This window comes from Bacillus rossius, chromosome 6, assembly GCF_032445375.1.
Source record: "Bacillus rossius redtenbacheri isolate Brsri chromosome 6, Brsri_v3, whole genome shotgun sequence".
In the NCBI taxonomy this organism is placed as follows: domain Eukaryota; kingdom Metazoa; phylum Arthropoda; class Insecta; order Phasmatodea; family Bacillidae; genus Bacillus; species Bacillus rossius.
In genome coordinates this window covers 82409605-82433244 of record NC_086334.1, presented here as the reverse complement: position 1 = coordinate 82433244, position 23640 = coordinate 82409605, and the positions used below count along the sequence as shown (strand labels likewise).

Sequence of the window (23640 nt, the reverse complement as noted above, 5' to 3'; positions counted from 1 at the left end):
CCATTTCCCACACTACCCTTTTCCCACACTTTAGACACATGACACTAAGATAGTTTTTCCAGTTGTCTTAGAGGGAGTTGTATGATTTAGGACTGTGGTATTATTGTCAGTGTATGTTACGCCATTGGGAAGTCATATTGAATATTAATCACTAGGACTTGTCAAATTAACTTGTAGAGTTTTCTGACTTAGATTGTAGTATCGTCTGCTAGGTTCCACTGTAGGATGTAATATTTACTTTTTAGAAAGTGCGAGTTATTCATTACTCACACTCTTTCAACCATCACCGTTTATGCCATAATTTTCGGGTGGAGCACACTACTGTCAGCCATTTTTAATTACATCAATTGTTCTGAGAATACGAAACAATCGTGATATAATTTCAAAGTAGCTTATATGGGGGAGGGGAGAATCAGTACTGAATAATTCTATTCATACAACCATCTGTCTAAATTATTTAGACAGTGCCTTGTAATGATCATTACTGTTATTTTTTAGTTATATTTACCCAACTAAACGTAATGCTGTCAATAATTGCAATAATATATCTAGGAAAATAGTGCTATACATAGCATTCATACCGATTGCTCCAGATCATGCATTTAAAGCATGAATACATTGAAAGATCTAATTTTTCTTTATTTTACTTGATATTTTAAATTATTAAGTAAATATTTATTATGTATTTAGAATTTATGGGAAAACTGACAATTTTGTTTTCAAATTATCAAATTATTTTGAAAACCTTATTTGTCATAAACAAAAACAGATGTGGGCATTAAACTATTCGTATTAGATATTTTATTTTCCTTTTCGCTGTGAATAAGTCCGACGAGAAGAAATAGAAAACCATATTTAAATTTAAAAAGAAATCAATATGACATGCAAACAAATAGTCATACATGTTCAATAAAATAAAAGCAAGAACTATGAGTCACAGAAATGAGGGATCGGAAAGAAACATAAGACAGTGGGATATTACAAAAACAAAGGCATAAATGAGGAGGAAAGTGCGGTAGAGGGTAAGACACTTAATAGTAGTAGGTATGCGGAGAATAGAAAATATGTTATACACTACGAAAAAACTCACAAAGGAATAATATTACAAAGTATAAATACAATTCTAACCTCAAGAAATACGCATTACTATATCATGAGAGCACCAAGCTATTGAAGAACAAGGAATTAAAATGTGACACAAAAGAAAATGTATATGTATCAATAAATTAGTAATTAATTACATTAACATGGGTACTCATAAATAAGAACAATCAAGAGGAAAACAAATGTGGTGCTAGATATAAAAATAAGTTCAGAGCATTAGGTATCACAATATAATGAAAGCAGATTCAACTCTTCCATATAAAATACTGAGAGAGAAAACAGGTAACACTTTTCTGATATAGAATGTACACAATAAAAAAAAACGCAACCTCACGCCTAAGATATTGTTTGATGTAATTCCAGATACAGAAACTAAAAAAACACACAAGAAAAAAGCCCTACCACAAGCAATTCAAACTAATATAGACAATCCCCACACCACCCCCTCCCCTTCGGGCAGGCTGTGACGATTCGACATACTGCAACCAACCGTCAACTGACTAGCTTCTTTAACATATTAATGTATTTTTGGGTATTATTCATTTCAGAGAATATAACCATTTACCTTTCTTTATTGGGCACCATCCGAAGTTCCACAGTCAGAAATTTACGTATAGTAGTAGCTTCTTTCCTCTCTTTCTTCTGAGGGAGCCATTTTATGTTTAATTTAAACGAATATACCCTTTTAACTGTTAAATCTGTCAAGCAGACATAAAAAGTACTGAGATAATTGGAAAGTTGCTTTAGAGTGTGAACTTATGAGTCAAAATTTAATAAAACATTAACAACAAGAAGTAGAAAACCAAATATTTTAAATGCAAAAAAAGTTTCAGACAAGCCAGCAAATTGAAAACAGCAGACATCAACCAAAGCTTTCAACATTGACACTCCAGAACAAAGAGCCAAAGTCCTACTGCAGCCTCAAAACCATTGGATGGGATAACTTTCCAGCCTATGCACCGTCATGAATTTTTATATTTACATATTTTTTTATCATAATATTATCTTATTTTAATTGTTTTGTGTCATGTTCTAGCCACTTGAAGTTGGCCCTTTTCACCATGCAAAAAAAAATACATATTGAGAAATTGATTAGAGCTCTTTAGAAGATAACTTCTGGAGAATTAAAAATTATAGCTGACACAAAATTGTATGAGAAAATTTCACATAAAATGACCAGGAAATATCTGATTAATCTGTTTTAACATAAGCACGTCCAATGTTATTTTCTTCTACGCTTTTTAGAAGATCTATGATATTTTTAAGGGTTTTTTAAAATTTGAAATTTACTTCCATATAGTGAAAAATAATTTATTTTAATTAATATTTTTATGTATACTGTCATTTAAAATTATGCAAATTTATGGGAAGTACAACCAATTACGGTGCTAAAATTTTTCACTTATGTACAGTAGTGTAGTTATTTGCTTTCACTAAACCCGATTAAACACAACAAATAATCGAATTAACCAAAACAAGCATACTTAATACTAAAATATTTAAAAAAAACCATTTAATTTATCTACAAGTTTAAATAAATACTTATAGAAATAAATTAAAAAGCTTTATTTTAAGGTAAATATTTTACTGCTAATCAAACATTTCTCTGTAAGTGGTATACTAATTTTTGAATGACATCCAATTTTATGTGTCCTTTTATTTCAGTATTAAGAAATTATGTCATACAATGGTAAGGGGAGCATTCTGGTTCTGAAGCACACAAATGATATGTAAGTTAGGGTAATCAATCACTGCCAACTCCTCCTCGTCCTCCTAAACAATCAAACTTATTTCATTGTTCTTTCCCCTCCCCTTCCTAAGGGCTAAGCCCTTCCCGCTTATCCCAGTGTCCGCACTACTTAATCATTATTGCTAATTTTTGTAATTCAATTTTCTCTTATGATTGATTGTGAAATGTCACAGGCGTAATCCGCCCTCTCTCTCTACAACATCACCCTATTATCTTTCCCATAATATTTTTTTATGTCTTTCTGAAATTTCGAATTAGGTGTTGCTGGTGTGTTGATGTCGGCCATAATGATTGATATCACAGTTATTTTGAAAGTTAAAATGTAGGTAGCTCTACAGTCACTGGAAATTATTGTTTATTTTATAAAAATCTGAGAATGGTGGATATTAGTGTGTAAATGGGGCTACTGGGCCAGGCTTCTAGGTTGTGGGGCCGTGTCAATGACCGACATTTATGACGTCACAGAGGCCATTTTGAACTAAAAAAAATATTCAAAATTCCTCGAAATTAACTCAAATAACACAAAATTCCTAAAAAAAAAATAACCCATTTTCGCGGGGAAAATTTCCGTTTTCAGGGAAATTTCCCGTTTTTGACATTAAAAATGCCAGCGGCTTGAAATGACCTTATTGAGGCTTAAGCATCCATATCTACAGCCTCCGATAAGCCTCTCACGACATCTTGGATTATGAAGTCACCGTTGCAATTTCCGTTACAGAAGCCATCTTGTACATCTTTATTTACTATCCGATTTTAATAAAAAAATAAGAAAGGAAAAAAATATAATTAATTAAATTTTAATAAAAAAAATAATTTAAAATCACAATTGCACATACCGTTACGGTCGCCAACTTGCATTCTAGAAATGTTGCAAATTTCGTTAAACCCGCCATCTTGGACTGTATTATATAACACAGGTCTGCAAAACCTTTTTGAAACGATTTTTTGTTAAATGGTTAATATTTATTTAATTGTCTTAAAAGTAATATAAAACGGTATTCATATGATATATATCACGACAAATTTATCAGATTAAGATGATATAGTATTTCAATATGAAAAAAAACAAAACAAAAATTTAATCAAATGAATAAGAACCATTTTAGAATATTTTATAAAGTTTTATTGAGTCTATAGCTATTAAAATACAACATTAAAGGTAAACATGAAGAAAACATTTAATAATGTTTTATTTTTAAAAAAGCTGCGTTTTGTTAGTTTTCGTTTATGATTATTTATTTCATCTCTGTGTATCATCCAGCAATAGTCCGCCATCATATTAACGTCCTCACGGCCTTGATATCTTCTTTCGATCTCTTTTATGTCCTGATGAAACCGTTCACCTTGTTCTTCACTGTAGTCACTTAGATGTTTTGGGAAACAATCAATGTGAGACTTCAAAAAATGAATTTTCAGACTCATATTACAGCCTAAATTTTTATTGGCGTTTAACATTTCCTGGACAATATTTTTATACGCAGGATCTTTTGTGTTGCCTAGACATTTTTAAAGCCATGCCAGGCATTTCGTTCCTAGGTTGTCATCACTTTTCCAAATTCTGTATCCCTAATCAGTTTCCTGATATCAGGTCCGTAAATATTCCCTATTTCAACTTCGTATCAGATAAGCGGTAACGCCTTTACGAACTGTTTGATCAAACCAAGTTTGATGTGAAGTGGTGGAAGCAATATTTTTTCAGGATCCATCAAGCTCGGATTGATGACATTTTTTACTCCAACTTTCAATTCCATTCTAATTTTCCAATCAGTTTTTTTAAAATATAAATTTCATGCTCTACTGTCCCATTCACAAATATAACAGGGACATTTTGTGTTGCCTTACTGTTGACCAAGAAGCATGCATGTGATTTTTAAGTCACCGCAAACTTACCATTTGTGTTCGTTGTAATTTATTTTCTCCAAAACTTTTTTTCAACTTTTCGTAAGTTTCTTTAAGATAAACTGAATGAGCTACAGGTATAGATGCAAATTTATTGCCTATATGCAAAAGGACATCCTTTAAGCTTCTTTTTGAAAAATCTATAAAGAGTCGCCATTATTGAGTATTGTGTTCGATATTGAATTTTTGTATTAATCCACCAATTTCACAGCAAAATACTAAACTATCCCCTTTCTTAAAATACTCCACAAATTCTTGTTCTCTGCTCCGATACCAGTAAAATATAGTTGCAGCATCTAATAAATGGTTTTCTTTTAGTCGAGAACGGAGAAGTTCTGCAGCGTCCTTAGGCAATCCAAGATCCCGTACCAAATCATTGAATTCTTGCTGTTTTTAAGATCGAGGGTCATTTGTAGGGTGAAAAATTTCACCACTGCTTTGTAGATGATCACTTTGTTCTGAGTTTTGTGATAAAGGCGTTTCGAAGCTGTTAGTGTTAGTAGGAACTGGTATGGGTAATTCGGGTCCATGTGGAAATGGCTTTGTTACAGACGAAACATTAGGATACACAAGTTTGGCGCGGTTTTTAGAATTATATCCTGTAACATTGGTCAAACAAAAATAACAATCATCTGTAATTTTTTTTTGTGGCATGTGCCACTATTTTTTGTTTTTCTTTATAAATTTTTGTTATTGCTGTTATTTTTGTATCGTCTAAACGCCATAGATTTATTTAATATTTTTTAGAGATAATTTTGTTAACTCACTTATTTATTTTATTTTAGCCTTTTATAGTTGTTTGCCTTTTTAATTGAGTTTAGATTATGCATCTCAAAATTGGCCGTCAGAGGCATGCCGAAGGTCGCTAATATTCGAGAAGCTCCAAGAACTATAAACATTTCAGGAGAAAGAACGTTTTAATAAGTATATGTTTTTGTTGGAATTAAAAAGATAATTTTTGGATGTAAATATAGGCTTTAAAAAAGACGTTAAATTTATTCAACAAAAAGTGTGTAATTATTTTTACTGAAAACTTCTGAACTTACAGCCGTAGTTCCGCGGATGGCCGCGTAATGAACGGGCGCTGAGGGAGTGCCGATCAGGGGAGTTGCGAGCTGGGAGTGAAAGGCGACAGGTGCGCGCGGGGAGTGCAGCGGGCTTTGGCCTTTTGGGACGCGTGGGAAAATCAAAGGCACGAAGATGTATTGAGATATATGTGCTGGACTTTACTGATGAATCATGGTCTGCATTTCCTTGGCTGTTGGCGGCACCGCGCCTGGTAGGGGCGTGGAAGAGTGCGGGCCCATCCTGCAGTGCCTCGTGCTGGGCTGTGCGAGGGCTCGAGCCCTGCTGGGTTGGCCTTGTCTGCACTGAAGAGAAGAATTGAAGTGAGTCGTATATTTTCCTTATTTATAGCTTGCAAGAGGGACCGCAAAATACGTGCTGGAAATTGACATAATTTTTACGATACTGCGTGCCCGTAAAGAAGTTAGCACAAATTTTACGATACTGCGAGCGTGAAAATTTGTGTGTGGGCGAGAATGATGATTTGAAAATTTGAGTAGGTAAACTTTCCGAGCGAGAAACTGTGGCGTTATTTACTTGCCACCCGTTCGAACACACCTAGAAATGTTTTTTTTTTCTTTTTCTTTTTAAATTAATCAAGCTGTGGCCCTAAAGAAACAATAACACACTACAGCGTTAAAAATATAACTTTAATAAAAAACCTTTTAAATGTATATTTAAATAAAGTTTTAGATGTGATTTACGTATTTCGCACAGGGAGCTCCCATTAAATATATTAGAGTTATAAAAATTTAGGGTTAGGCTTAATTGTATTTTATGTAAGTTTGTTTTGATTATGATTTATGTATAATTACTCATAAAGCAACTCAGTACATATTTTATATTTTTATATAGGTTGGGGCGTATAGATATACGTTATTATATATAAATATTAACCGTTGCAGTATTATGGTAGAAACCATAGGTAATTAGTTATATGAAAGTTGTAAAGAAGTGTGTTTATATATTATCAGTATTTTGTAATAATTATCATTGCAATAAAAGTGCGAGGATTTGAACTTTGAATTACCGCACATGAATTTGGTAACTGTTAAAGTGGAATTTTGAAGTTGTTGTTCTTTTTATAAGTGATATTGAATGTAGCGGCGTATAGTGTAGAGGGTTTCTATTTAATTATAGAGTTATCTCAAAATGCGTTTGCCTTCTTCATTTTTGGTAATGCTGCAAATTTAAGTTTTTGGTATTAATTGTGTTACGCCTGCTCCGGTGGTAAACAAGTGTATAGATATGTCTTTTTTATATGGCCCATCAAAATTTATATTTACTTGGGAGTTTGTGGATTTTGCATCACGACACGTAGTACCCAGTAGGGAGCGGGCAAGTCGTCATCTCTGCTTGGAACAATGGGCAGAGGTGACATTTTGTTCCCGCCACAACATAGGAATACCGAATGACAATGATTTTGATTTACCGTAAGTCCACTGTCTTAACACTTCAACACATAGCTGACATACTATATGTGGAATCCACTGTTTCTCTTGGTAACATAACCTCATTCCGAAGTAAGCATAATAAGCATTGTTTACAAAAACCTGTTTTTTTAACCTTTGCTTAACTATTGTATAATGTTCGAAAATATAGCAAAATACATTTGGATTGTGTTTGCATCTCCGAGGAGCCATAGTTACAGTAGTAATAAAACAATCATTCATTACACGTTTTCTTTTTGCAGTTTAAACCACTATGATTAATCAAAGACTACATAACACTTTTTTTGATACTTTTACTCACAGGGGAAAGGCAGTTTAGTAATAATAGACTATATGATGGACGTTCATAGAGTATAGAATAGAAGTAGTATAGGATAGCCGGAGCTGGGACACGGGTTCTGGGTGTGGATGGTGTGATTGTTTACATTGTGACGTCACGGCGGCCATCTTGGATGAGCGTAACGGGACACTACGTACGGGACAAGTAGTACCGTGAACTTGACCTTTGACCTTGACCCCGGCGGCCATCTTGGATCCGCCATCATGGACCCGCCATATTTAAATCGAACGCACCACTCAATATGATGAAATTATCGTCTCTGTCGCCATATTGACTTTTTTATGTTCTGCTGGAGGCTGCCATCTTGGATGCCGTTGACTTTGTTTCTGCTGTTTGTTCATAGATAGCACCAGCGTCACTCTTGATTTTTTTTTCTGTTCTACTGGAGGCCGCCACATTGGATACCGTAGAGTTTGTCTCTGATGTTTGTTCATAGAGAGCGCCAGCATCGCTCTGTCTCATCACATATGGTCGATGTTCTATTACCTACCATAGCTATTATGGTCCTTATCGACATATTAAATTAAAATTTTTATACAAAATACATTGGAAGTATTGTGATTCGAACCATCGCAGCTCTGATCTCATACGCCTTTAACCGCTCGGCCATCGAGACATTTACCAGACTGAGAATTAAATAAGGTATATATAAAAATAACATGCATATTCGGACATGTAATTTTTTTGAATTGAAAGTAATTATATCATCACCTGTTCGAGACAGAACCACCATCTTGTATTAAGACGTAACTGTTGCAATTATCGTTACGGTCACCATCTTTAAAATTCATAATTTTTATGCTAGAAATTCCGAAAAAATTCCAAAAAAATAATTTAAAAATAGCCTACTTTAAATGTTTAGTTATTTAAACGATTTCGGTCCTCGGTTCGATTTCCGGCGAGAGTAAACCAGTAACTTATTAATATATTTAAAAAATTCGCAATAAAAAAAGTATTAAAACATCTTACATCACACCCGTCATTTTGAATTATGTAACCACTGTATAAATTATCGTTATAAACGCCATCTTGAAAATCTTTATTATCCGATTTTAATGAAAAAAAATCCCAAATTCATCAAAAAATTTATTTATTAGAATACTGATTGATTAGATCGATTCCCATTCTTGGTTCTAAACCGGTAAGAGCAAAAAAAAAAAAGATACTTCCTCCACAGAAGCCACCTACAGACTGATCTACCGCCACCAATACCAAGGTATACAGGTATAAACCATCAGCTGGTATGACGACATGTCCGCCATCTTGTATTCATCCGCTGGAGACCGACATATTGTTTTCGTCTGCTAGAGTGTGCTGATACCATCTTGTGTGTGTACTCGTCATTCTATCATTACCATCATGATAGTTTTATACTAACCCGCTAGAGTGCGGTAATAATTTATTACTACTGAGGTGCCCACCATCTTGAGATTTGGTCACAATCTTGTATTCGTGTAATTATTTAGCTAGATATTGAGGAAAAAAAATCCAAAATTCATTAAATACATCACTCATTAATTTACATATTGAATCGATGGATTCCTGTCCTCAGTTCGATTCTTCACCAGTGATAGGTGTAACTAAGTATTAAATATATTTAATTTTTTTTATTACCTTTCGTGGAATTTATTAATCATTCAATCTACGAAAAACAATTCTGGATAATATACCTGACCATCGAATTAAATACACTACCGCTATGCCTTACATGAAAGTATAATTTTTTCGATAATATGAATAACCTATAAATCGTTCATGTACAAAGCCACACATACAGGCCAAGTATCTCCAGACCATGAGATTGAATCATGACAATATCAGATGTATAGGCTAGTCATTTCAGGACCGCATGACCTTCTTCTCTTTAGTTAATTACAGTCAATTAGACCATCGTGAAATTTTTATACATACTAAAGGTCCAAGTGACATTGAAAAATATTTTAGTAAACCAAGAGGTTTTGAAATAGTAAATATTCAGTCACTACAGATTTTACTACACGCAATCAACAAAACGGAAGCACCATCAACAAAAAGGCAGCACATTTGGAAGCACCATCAACAAAAAGGCAGCACATTTGGAAGAACCATCAAACAAAAATACAGCACATTTGGAATCACCATCAACAAAAAGGAAGCACAATTTGGAAGCACAATCAAAAAAGGCAGCACAATTGGAAGCACAATAAAAAATGGCAGCACATTTGGAAGCACCATCCACAAAAAGGAAGAACATTTGGAAGCACCATCAACAAAAAAGAAGAACATTTGGAAGCACCATCAACAAAAAGGCAGCACATTTGGAAGCACACTCAACAAAAAGGCAGCACATTTGGAAGCACAATCAAAAAAGCCAGCACATTTGGAAGCACCATCAACAAAAAGGCAGCACATTAGGAAGCACAATCAGCAAAAATGGGCACATTTAGGAGCACCATCAACAAAAATGCCGCACATTTGGAAGCACAATAAAAAAAGACAGCACATTTGGAAGCACCATCAACAAAAAAGGCCGCACATTTGGAAGCACAAGTTACGAGAACTAAGTCTTAGTTAGAAATTTGAATACAAGAAATAAAATCATTACATTTTTACTTTCAATATTGAATTTATTTCTCAACATTATACAAATGCTTGTAAAACAAGGCATTATTGTAGGTAGCCAGTTTTCCTTAGTTCTTTGAGTATAAAGGATATTTCTTTGTTGCGCGAATAGTTTCCTGCACAAAGCGAGCCATGTATAAGTCTTAGTCGGTTCAATATGTTTGGATCTTTCCATGAGTTGTAATCAATCTCTTCTACAAACATATTACTTGCTTGTTTATTATAAATTCTATTAATATCGCAATCGTCCCAGTGATCAGAATAAGCTTTATCTGATTTATTTATTATAACATGTCGTTTCCATCGTTTGGGTCTCAGGTTTTTCCACAATCTTCGATCTTGTCAGATTTAGGTGCTTCATCACAGTCTATGCCTTTGTCATCAGCCTCAGAGTCACTGTAGTAATAACCATAGAAGGCATCGTCTTCACCCAGATTACCGTAATAATTCGATGTCGATGATGTCGAAGTGGCTTCATCGTCTTCATGCTCCTTTTTTAGGAGTCCATCATTTTTACAAAGTAGGAAAGATCTACTTGAATTCGGCTGGAATGTATTCTAACTTTTCACATTAAGGATTCTTCCATTGTCTTCATTCTTACATAAATCATCAATTTCCTTCAATTGAAGTTCTTTGTCAGATCGGAAGAGCCACGAACATAATCTCTCCCAAGACAAGGATTGTCGTAATGCATATCACTCTTCCTTAGTCTAGTAGATCCGTCGTTGTCCTCTAGCTTGTATGCAAGCTTGGCGTTACAAGTTCTGTCATGTCTTTTTAAGCTCTCTCTCCGCGTAAACGACTTGCTACATCGAACACAACTTATCATATTGCGTAGTGGATTTTTAACACAGTCATTCTTCTTGTGTTGTCTTCCATTCTTTCTCAAGATAAATTCTTTGCTGCAAAACTTACACCTGTGTCCTTTCGATATAACGTCAGACATCGAATCAGGATTCATATTAGTTACTGAGACTAATGCCAGATGCAAAACTGAGTGTTTTAAATTAGATCCATTAATTAAATAGAATTTTTTTCATATTTCATCAAAGAGAATTAAGTTACCTCATACAAAAGAACTTGTTAAAAGTAGTTCCGATTATTAGCACGAGATGTCGCCACATGTTGTATTGAGTCATAATTTATTTTTTTTTTTATGTGGGATGCGGGATGCTCACTAACGATCGCAAAAGAAGGGTGGCTTCGCTAGACACCATGGAGAAGGACGTTCGTCTTGTACGTTAGTGCTTCACAGATGTCTCATGGTATATTATTTGACTCAGTAATGTTTTTTTTTTTTAAATTCCACCTGATATAAAAATATTGTAAACGATGATTTAGTAGCAGAAATTCACTAATTAAATGTAACCTTAAATAAAATGACATGTCTCATTAAGAGTAAAACTTCTTCATGGAGAGATTGGTTGCTCAGAAATAACCAGAAGCACTTGGAGAAACCACAGGAATGATCGCAAGCACACGGAAAAAGCCATCAAAATATTGACAAGATTAATTAGGTGCACACGGAGAAAACCATCATAATATTGACATGTATAATCGGGAGCACACGGAGAAAACCGCCACACATTTTCTTTGATAACATAAATTTCCAAAAAAAAAATAAAATTAAAAAAAAAATAAAAAAAATACAAAAACTGATTCTGCTAGTTTGTGTTCTTCTCATTGTTGAGTAAAGATAGAGTTCTAGTCCAAGCCAGAATCAGTTTTTGTATTTTTGTAATTTATTTATTTAAATTTTTTTTTGTAAATTTATGTTATCAAAGAAAATGTTTGGCGGTTTTCTCTGTGTGCTCCCGAATATCCATGTCAATATTATGATGGTTTTTCTCCGTGTGCTCCTGATTATTCTTGTCAATATTATGATGGTTTTCTCCGTGTTCTCGTGATTATTCTTGGAAATATTTTGATAGTTTTTCCTTGTGCTTGCGATATTTCTGCGGTTTCTCCAAGTGCTTCTGGTTATTTCTGAGCAACCGATCTCTCCATAAAGAAGTTTTACTCTTAATGAGACATGTCATTTTATTTAAGGTTACATTTAATTAGTGAATTTCTGCTACTAAATCATCGTTTGCAATATTTTTATATCAGAGTGAATTAAAAAAAAAAACATTACACAGTCAAATAATATACCATGAGACATCTGTGAAACAGTAACATACAAGACGAACTTCCTTCTCCATGGTGTCTAGCGAAGCCACCCTTCTTTTGCGATCGTTAGTGAGCATCCCGCATCCCACATAAAAGAACTAAATAAATAAAGACTCAATACAACATGTGGCGTCATCTCGTGCTAATAATCGGAACTACTTTTAAAAATCTCTTTTGTATGAGGTAACTTAATTCTCGCTGATGAAATAAGAAAAAATTTCTATTTAAGTAATCGATCTAATTTAAAACACTCAGTTTTGCATCTGGCATCAGTCTCAGTAACTAATATGAATCCTGATTCGGTGTCTGACGTTATATCGAAAGGACACAGGTGTAAGTTTTGCAGCAAAGAATTTATCTTGAGAAAGAATGGAAGACAACACAAGAAGAATGACTGTGTTAAAAATACACTATGCAATATGATAAGTTGTGTTCGAAGTAGCAAGTCGTTTATGCGGAGAGAGAGCTTAAAAAGACATGACAGAACTTGTAACGCCAAGCTTGCATACAAGCTAGAGGACAACGACGGATCTACTAGACTAAGGAAGAGTGATCTGCATTACGACAATACTTGTCTTGGGAGAGATTATGTTCGTGGCTCTTCCGATCTGACAAAGAACTTCAATTGAAGGAAATTGATGATTTATGTAAGAATGAAGACAATGGAAGAATCCTTAATGTGAAAAGTTAGAATACATTCCAGCCGAATTCAAATAGATCTTTCCTACTTTGTAAAAATGATGGACTCCTAAAAAAGGAGCATGAAGACGATGAAGCCACTTCGACATCATCGACATCGAATTATTACGGTAATCTGGGTGAAGACGATGCCTTCTATGGTGATTACTACAGTGACTCTGAGGCTGATGACAAAGGCATAGACTGTGATGAAGCACCTAAATCTGACAAGATCGAAGATTGTGGAAAAACCTGAGACCCAAACGATGGAAACGACATGTTATAATAAATAAATCAGATAAAGCTTATTCTGATCACTGGGACGATTGCGATATTAATAGTATTTATATTAAACAAGCAAGTAAGATGGTTGTAGAAGAGATTGATTACAACTCATTGAAAGATCCAAACATATTGGTTATCTGACTAAGACTTATACAAGGCTTGCTTTGTGCAGGAAACTATTCGCGCAACAAAGAAATATCCTTCATACTCAAAGAACTAAGGAAAACTGGCTACCTACAATAATGCCTTGTTTTACAAGCATTTGTATAATGTTGAGAAATAAATTAAATATTGAAAGTAAAAATGTAATGTTTTTATTTCTTGTATTCAAATTTCTAACTTAGACTTTGTTCTCGTAACTTGTGCTACCAAATGTGCGGCCTTTTTTGTTGATGGTGCTTCCAAATGTGCTGTATTTTTTGATTGTGCTTCCAAATGTGCGTACCTTTTGTTGATGGTGCTTCCAAATGTTCATCCTTTTTGTTGATTGTGCTTCCAAATGTGCTGCCATTTTTTATTGTGCTTCCAAATGTGCTGCCTTTTTTGATTGTGCTTCCAAATTGTGCTTCCTTTTTGTTGATGGTGCTTTTAAATGTGCTGCCTTTTTGTTGATGGTGCTTCCAAATGTGCTGCCTTTTTGTTGATGGTGCTTTCGTTTTGTTGATTGCGTGTAGTAAAATCTGTAGTGACTGAATATTTACTATTTCAAAACCTCTTGGTTTACTAAAATATTTTTCAAGGTCACTTGGACCTTTAGTATGTATAAAAATTTCACGATGGTCTAATTGACTGTAATTAACTAAAGACGTAGAAGGTCATGCGGTCCTATAATGACTAGCCTATACATCTGATATTGTCATGACTCAGTCTCATGGTCTGGAGACACTTGGCCTGTATGTGTGCCTTTATACATGAACGCTTTATAGGTTATTCAGATTATCGAAAAATTATACTTTCATGTAAGGCATAGCGGTAGTGTATTTAATTCGATGGTCAGGTATATTATCTTTAGTTGTTTTTCGTAGATTGAATGATTAATAAATTCCACGAAAGGTAATAAAAAAAATTAAATATATTTAATACTTAGTTAGACCTATCACTGGTGAAGAATCGAACTGAGGACAGGAATCCATCGATTCAATATGTAAATTAATGAGTGATGTATTTAATGAATTTTGGATTTTTTTCCTCAATATCTAGCTAAATAATTACACGAATACAAGACTGTGACCAAATTTATAGATTTGGGCACATCAGTTGTAATAAATGATTACTGCACTCTTGCGGGTTAGTATAAAACTGTCATGATGGTACTGATAGAAAGACGAGTACACACACAAGATTGTATTAGCACACTCTAGCAGACGAAAACAAGATGGTGGTCTCTAGCGGATGAAGACAAGATGGCCGACATGTCGTCATACCAGCTGATGGTGTATACCTGTATACCTTGGTATTAGTGGTGGTAAATCAGTCTGTAGGTGGCTTCTGTGGAGGAAGTATCTGTTGTTTTTATTTGCTTTTACCGGTTTAGAAATAAGGACGGGAATCGATTTTATCTATCAGTATTCTAATAAGTAAATTTTTGATGAATTTTTGGTATTAATTCATTAAAATCGGATAATAAAGATTTTCAAGATGGCGTTTATAACGATAATTTATACAGTGGTGACATAATTCAAAATGACGGGTGTGACGGAAGATATTTTAATAATTTTTTTATTGAGAATTTTTTAAATATATTAATAAGTTACTGGTTTACTCTCGCCGGAAATCGAACCGAGGACCGAAATCGTTTAAATAACTAAACATTTAAAGTAGGCAATTTTAAAATTATTTTTTAGAATTTTTTTGGAATTTCTAGCATAAAAATTATGAATTTTCAAGATGGCGACCGTAACGATAATTGCAATAGTTACGTCTTTTATACAAGATGGTGTTTCTGTCTCGAACAGGTGATGGTATTATTACTTTAAATTAAAAAAATTACATGTCCGAATATGCATGTTATTTTTATATATACCTTATTTAATTCTCAGTCTGGTAAATGTCTCGATGGCCGAGTGGTTAAAGGCGTATGTTTTCCAACCTAGAGATCAGAGCTGCGATGGTTCGAATAGCACTTTCAATTAATTTTGTAAAAAAAAATTAAATAAATATGTCGATAAGGACCATAATATCTATGGTAGGTAATGGAACATCGACTTTATGTGATGAGACAGAGCGATGCTGGCGCTCTCTATGAACAAACAGCAGAAACTAACTCTACGGTATCGAAGATGGCGGCCTCCAGTAGAACAGAAAAAAAATCAAGAGCGACGCTCGCGCAATATATGAACAAACAGCAGAAACAAAGTCGACGGTATCCAAGATGGCAGCCTCCAGCAGAACATAAAAAAATCAATATGGCGACAGAGACGAAAATGTCATCATAATGAGTGGGGCATTCAAATTAAATATGGCGGATCCAAGATGGCGGATCCAAGATTGCTGCCGGGGTCAAGGTCAAAGGTCAAGTTCACGGTACTACTTGTCCCGTACGTAGTGTCCCGTTACGCTCATCCAAGATGGTCGCCGTGACGTCACAATGTAAACAATCACACAATCCACACCCGGAACCTGTGTCCCAGCTCCGGCTATCCTATACTACTAATAGAAAAATATATATCATGGAATTAATTTTGTTAAAAAAAAAACGAATTTACCGATCTAACGAACAATTATGTATTTATCTATATGCAAAAAGAATCTGACGTGATACGTTAAAACAAAGTTAATATTTGCTATATTCAGACCAAAATCTACATATTTGTAATAAATTTATTAAAAAAACTTTTTCATCGCAGACCTGTGTAATCGTTGTCCGTTTCGTTAGAGACATCATCTTGGATTCTAGATCGTTACAATTTCCGTTACGGCCTCCATCTTTAATATACGTTATTTTTATGCAAGCAAATCGAGAAAAATTTTATATGTATAAAAAAATTTATTGTTCAAAATTTTATAAAAAAAATTAAAAAAAAAACACTTTTACGTCCTCGGTTTAAACCTGGTGAGGGAAAAATAAACAAGGGTGACCGATATTACCTCCACGGACGCCACCGGCAGGCTGACTGGACCACTACTACCATTTAATACATATCAACTAGTATGATGTAATGTCCGCAATCTTGTTTTTGTCTGCAAGAATGCGGGGCTAGCAGTCGATAAGTTGTGAAATTCAACATGCTAAAAATGTGAGCGTTTTAGCATTTAGAATTTCCATCACTGGGGTAATTTGGTAAAATTCTCATAGTAGTACAATGAGTTCAAGTGGCAGGTACTTGTTGCAGTTTTACCTACTGACACACACACACACAGAGAGAGAGAGAGAGAGAGAGAGAGAGAGAGAGAGAGAGAGAGAGAGAGAGCGAGAGAGTAACAGAGAGAGATAGCGGGGCAGGCTCTTATGTTGCTAATAAGGAATAAGAAGTCAAGGAAGTTTTAAGCGAGACACTGTGGAATTACACATGTAGGAAAAAGTATACAAATGGCTTTTGAAAGTTAAATTCATCCTTCTTTTGAAAAAGAAAGGTTACCAGTCTCTAGGGAATATGACGTCAAGAACAATAAACAGGCAATTAATTCAGCTCTCCCTTTTTTCGGGTGGGAGTATTTGATAACTATAGTTCTTTGGATTATCCTGCAGTAGGGGTAGGATATTAAGTGCGGTATGATTAAATTTTTGTGAACAATTGTCAAGTATTGTGATGCTGTAACTTTTGCAGGCTCTTGTGGATTGAAGCAAACAAATCTGTGAAAAATAGATATTAAGTTCCTAACAAATTTGTACATTGTGGGCCAACAGCAGGAAATAAATTTCATCGAAACATTCACAATAAGGAAATTAATTGCAAATATTTTTAGGATGCTCCTAGTTGGAGTCAAAATATTTTTTTTTGGAGCCAAATAACTTTGTACCGAAGACTTTTTTTTAGGTCAAAGACTGCTGGAGCAAAATACGGTGCCAATGACTGTTGTAGCCATTGAATGTTGGAGCCAATGACTTTTAGAGCTAAAAGACTGCTGAAGCGAATGATTGGTAGTTAGATCCTACTGAATCGAATGTACGTGAAATTGTACGTCCTCTTCGTTATATGTACGTAGTCAAGACTATATTATCTAATGATACTGCTGAGAATGTATCTTCTTCCTTTACTGAGCATCAAATTGTGGTTTCTTTTCGTTGATTGTTCGTACAATTGTGTTTCTTTTCGATAATTGTGCTTTCTTTTTCGTTGATTGAGCTTCCAATTTAGATTCCTTTTTGATGATGTGTTTCCTCTTTGTCGAATGTGCTTACGATTGTGCATCCTTTTCGTTGATTGTTCTTCCAATTATGCCTCCTTTCCGTTTATTGTGCTTTATTTTCGTTGATTGTGCTTCCAATTGTGCTAACTATATGTTGATTGTGCTTCCAATTGTGCTAACTATATGTTGATTGTGCTTCCAATTGTGCTAACTATATGTTGGTTGCGCATCCTTTTCTTTAAATGTGCTCCAAATAAGCTGTATTTTAGTTAAATGTGTGTCCTGTATGAGTGTGATGTGTGTGTTCATTGCGTAAGAGGGTCCATTGCATGCCCATTGTGTGTCCAGTGTGTGTACTGTGTTTCCATTGCGGTCTAGTCTGTGTTCTGTGTGTGTACTGTGTATACTGTGCGTCCATCCAGTGTATACTGTGTATTGTGTGTCTAGTGTGGGTACTGTGTGTGTACTATGAGTCTAGTATGTGTGTAATGTGTGTCCAGTAAGTGTATTGTGTCTCCAGTATGTGTAGTGTGTGTAATTTGTGTACTGTGTGCCCAGTGTGTTGAAGCAGTGCGGGCACTGCTGAGCGTTCCTTCCCCTCCTTTCCCCTCCCCTCTCCTCCTTTCCCCTTCCTACCCCCCTCTTCATCCCTTCCCCGCCGCGCCTCCAGCGCACTCTGTCGTGTATTGTTCCCGGCCTATATAACCTCGGCACCCGGGCTATTTGCCGCAGTATTCCAGTCGTTTGACACGAGGGCTGCCACTTGGGGCTGGCGTCGCGTTGGTATTTACTCGGCTGTGAAACTTAACGTCTGTAATTTTTAGTAATTAGTATCATTTCTTGTTCTTGCTTGCGCGTCGTGGCCGCGCTTTCACTTTTGGATTTTTGCCATGTTTAGTAATGTTCGTAATTTCTCTTGGACCCTTCAGGTCAGTGCTTAATTGGATTCTTTGCCTTAGTTTCTCTTGCTCATGCCGAGTACTACCGGTAGTTTATGTAACAGTGTTTTTCTGCTGCTGTATATGGGCACGCAACGATGGCTTTGGAAACTTCCTGTCAAGCTACGTCGTAACGGTAATAGTAATTGTATGTAATTGTTAATGTAATCTCTTTCTTTCTTTCTTGTTGTTGCCTAGCGGCCCATATGTTTTGTGCTATGTCAAATGCGTCGTCAGTTAGCCCCATTTATCGCAACATTGTTTTAACTTGTTTTGTATGTATGATTCCCGCAGGATGTTTCACTCAGAATCCATAAATGTTATGTGCATTGTATGCTACATTTGTTACAAATAAATTACACAGCTTGTTAATTGGTATTTGGACTTTGCTTTTTTTGCAGCACCAGCAAATTTCTGCCGTTAGTCTTACCTTAAAGACTCCTGTTTTTTTTTTTATGTGTATTCCAGTAGGTGCGGCTACAACTTCTGCGCTACTCTGCTTCGGCAGTGGTTTTGCTGTGTTTTTGCTTGTTTTCTTTCATGACCATGAGCGGCTCTGGAGTCAGCTGGATCTACCAGCTTCACCGCGACGAGCTGATACGGTATCTCGAGGAGAACCAGCTGCCTTCCGCAGCGAGCGACACCGTGGCTGACTTGCGCGCCCGGCTCGTTCAATTCATACGCGAGATCAGTGACGTCTCGTCTGGTGTTCCGACGGCGCAGCCCACACTGGAATTAAGTCCGGCTCCCGATAATTCCTTTTCTCAAAAACTATTTTTCTCTGTTCTTAAATCCTGTCCTGTGTTGAGTGGTAGTGAGCCTAGGCCTATTCTAGATTTTTTTCAACAGGCTGAGCGCTTTGCTAAATTGAATTTAGTGTCAGCTGGCGCCTTTATGAAAGCTCTGCTTAGTAAGTGTACTGGCGTTTATGTGTCTAGGCTAACAGAGGCTATCGTACAAAAGGTCGATTTTCATACTTTTAAGACGTTGGTACTTCGTGCTGTGTGTCCGCCGCACGTCATGGACGCGTGTAAGCGCATTTTGATTTTCAGGTTTCAGCGTCCTAATGAGTCTGTGACTCATTACATTGATGAGGTTGTTTCCTATGCCGATGTTTTGGAAATTGACATCGCTGAGCCTGAGTTAGTACAGCTTATTTTAGGCAACTTTGCGCCCCATGTGCTTACCCACTGTGGCATGTTAGCTCCACCTACCACCTTCGATGCTTTGCGTGCCTGGGGTAGTGAGGTAGAGGCGCTTTTATTAGCGGTGTCTAAATATGAGGCTGAGTTTTCGCCTCCCGCTAGGTCTACGTCCGTGTCACGTGTTCGTGACAGGGGATTTCACAGCCTACAGGTTACGTCAGATTTTCGTGGCAGTGACGCACACGATGCTGACACTCGTGTTTTATGCACGCATGAAAATAAGTTATCAACATTCCTCCTTTGTGCCTCGCCTTCATGAGAGTTCACGTGCGCGGCGTTCGCCTTCACGTAGATTTGACAGGGGGTCGCATGCATGCTTCCCCGCCGGCGGCGCAGATAGTGTAATCCCTCCCCCTGGCTGCCCGTCTGCCCCGACTCATGACACTTCCCAGCCGGGCCGGCGTTTGACTGGCGGCGGGGTTGCCACTTCTATGCAGCCGGCACAGGGTGTTCCAACATTCTCTCGCGCTCACTGCGCAAATTGTTGCGTGTTTGGACACGTAACTCAGGACTGTGATCAGGCACGCGTTGATGTTAAGGCGCGTAAATGTTTATCCTGTAGGAAAATGGGTCATTAGCGGAGTAATTGTCCGGGAAACGGTCATTGACAGGATGGAAGAGAGGTCGTCTCTGTCGCTTCTATAGGAAAGCCTCTGGCTCTGTTTCTCTGAATTTCTTGCCCGTGTGTATTCACTAGCGTTTCTTTTCGGCTCTCGTTGATACCGGTGCTACATTCTCGGCTAATAGTGATGTTTCTCCAGACCTTAATCAAAACATTTCCTAAATTTTCTTTTCGTGTATTTTCTGAAAACCAGATTAATATTTGTGTGGCGAATGGCGAGTGCCTTCGCGCAAATACCTTCGTGGTTATTCACTTTAAGATTAAACATTTTTCCTGGAATTGGAAGTTACTTGTTCCTGGTCTTTCACCTAATTTTATTTTGGGCTTAGATTTTTTAGCAAGACTCGCAGTGTTCTGGATGTGGGCCAGTGTGAGCTCCGTTTTGATTTCGCCCCTTCTGTGAAAGTTCCCTTACAATCGCAGCCTAATAATTCTGTTATTTTTGAGTGCCATGATGATGATATTATTGCTCAAGGGCAGGCTATTGCCGACCTAGTTAATGCCTTTTCCGATGTTATCACCTCTTAATTAGGACGTTGTGACATTTTGCCCTATAAATTATATTTAAAGGATGAAGTTCCTGCCACGCTAAATATCTCAAGGTTTCACCCCCTAAACTTCAGGCCATGCGCGACATCGTGGATAAGCTCTTAGCCGCTGGTGTAATTTCACCTTCTACATCTGATTTTTGCACTCCTACCTTTTTAGTGCGTAAAAAAGACGGTGCGAGCTGGCGCATGTCGCACAATTACATTCCTTTGAACCATTAAATTGCTAAAGACGATGTTTATCCACTCCATACTGTCGAGTCTGCCATTCAGCATCTAGGTCAGGCTAGATATTTTTCAGTTATTGATTTGAATTAAAGTTTTCACCAGTGCCTGCTGGATCCTAGTTGCTACAAGTATACAGCTTTTTCAACTCCTTTTGGCCATTTTGAATTTAACCGTGTGCCTATGGGTGTTAGTTTTGGCAGTCAGGCTATGAGCCGGATCTTGGATCATGTTCTATCTTATCTTAAGTATGATTATGTGTTTAATCATGTCGATGACATCATTGTTTACTGTAACACCTTTGAGGATCACATTACTCACCTGACTGAAGTCCTTTCTCGTTTACGAGGGGCCAATCTCACTGTTAACCCGAAAAAGGTTACATTAGGAAAAACATCTGTTAAATTTTTAGGTTATGTTATTTCACAAGGTATTCTCCTAATGGATCCTGACAAGATCGCCCCTATCGTCCAGTTTCCTAGGCCTGTCAATTTAAAGGGAGTTCAGCATTTTTTAGGTATGTAAGGTTATTTTTCCAGATTTATTTCTAATTTTGCTTCTTTAATTGCTCCTTTAAATATTTTGCATAAGAAGGATACAGTTTTTGAGTGGGGCCCTGAACAAGAGAAATCTTTTCAGGCGCTGAAGTCGTGTATGGCTTCGCCCCCAGTGCTCATTCTACCCGTTTTTAGTAAGCGGTTTGCCGTTCAGGTTGATGCTTGGAGCCATCCTAGGACACCTGGAGGAAGGCCAGATTATGCGCATTGCCTATGCTAGTCGCTCACTATCAGAGTCTGAGCAGCGATTAGGTGTCTATGAGAAGGAAGCCCTGGCTTGCCTGTTCGGCCTAGAAAAATTTGAAAGTTATCTGGATGCCCAGGAGTTTGATTTATATACCGACAACCGAGCCCTTAGTTGGCTGTTTAATCATCCTCATCAGCTGGGTAAGCAGGGTCGCTGGATTTTGAGGTTATCACGGTTTCAGTTTGTCATTCATCATATTCCAGGTAAAGATAATGTTATAGCTGACTTTCCATCTCGCATGTTTTGCACCGATGAATTCGTGCCTTTGGAACCTCGCTCTTCTGACGCTACTAAATTTATTACTGCCTTTAAAATTTTTCCTGAATCCTATTTTAATATTAAGGAATGTCAGACTCAGGACCCCCTCTGCCAGCAGGTACTTAGAGATACTCACGATAAGAAGGCTGTTTCTTATGTTGAGGAGAGTGGCATGTTGTATTTTACAGGAAATTCTGGCAGAGCCCGAAAGGCTGTTGTTCCAGCTGTCTTGAGGCCTATGGTGTTAACCTATTTTCATGCATCTCTCTTAGGTGGTCATCTAGAAATAGATAAAACTTTTCGCATAATTTCAGCGCACCTGTTTTGGCCTGAGCTTCATGCTGATGTTCGGAGCTTTGTTCGATCCTGTCTCGAATGCCAGATTTCTAAGCCGCCGCATAATTCTTTGGTGGGTTTGTATGCTGCTGATCCTCCTGTAGCTCCCTGGCATGTCTTACATATATATTTTTTTGGTCCTCTGACACGTTCTAAGAAGGGTAATGTATGTTTGCTTGTTGTTCTGGATATTTTCACAAAATTTGTTATTTTATTACCTCTTCGAAACATGAAAGCTGCTACTATTGTTAAGGTACTTAAGGAACAGGTTTTCAAGTTGTTTGGTCCTCCTGACAATGCCCGGTATTTTCAGTCTACTATCTATAAGAATTTTATTTTTGAATGGGCTGTTTAACCTATTTATAGATCAGCTTATTTTCCGCAGGGCAACATGGTAGAACGACAAAATAAGCTTCTTAAAAGCATCCTGAATTCCTTCTACCAGTCTGATCAGACTCTTTGGGATTCAGATTTGGAGTACATTAACGTCGGACTTAATTCGGCTCTTCATTCAGCTACTGGTTTTCCACCTTCAAACCCGTTACTAGGCCGTGAGCTTACCATTCCCTTACTGAACCAGTAGGGCTTGCCATCCCTGGAAACCAGCCTGGACGCCCAGGCATTGGAACGTTTACTCGACACGGTTTCCTGTAACATTCATAAGGCCCGTAAGGTCGTTTCTGACAAGTACAACAAGGCTAGAGCTCCTCATGGTTATAATATTGGGGATTTAGTTTGTAGAGCATTTAAATTGCCTAAGTTGGCTGATCAATTGAATGTAAAGTTACTTCCTCCTTATGAAGGACCTTATTGTATCGACAAGTTTTTGGGTGCCAATACCATCTGTTAAAGTGCTGTAAGCGCAAATTTAAATTTCGAAAAGCTCACGTAACCCAGGTAAAACATTTCGTTAAGTAATTTTTTTTATGGGTTTGTTGTAAGTTTTTTGCAGTATTATATCCAGTTACAGTATTATATATATTTATATCTTTGTTGTTAATCCAATTATTTGTTATTGTTCTTATGAGATGAGAATTATTTATGAGATTAGCCTATTGGCCTGTTGTTACGT

At 36.6% G+C, this 23640-nt stretch overlaps 1 protein-coding gene across 1 annotated transcript in view; it reads right to left on the bottom strand.

Annotated features, from left to right (window-relative positions):
• LOC134533336 (glutamate receptor-interacting protein 1) overlaps nucleotides 1-23640 on the bottom strand; it is a 351603-nt gene that overhangs the window by 89133 nt on the left and 238830 nt on the right. The gene's annotated exons all lie outside the window — the stretch shown is intronic.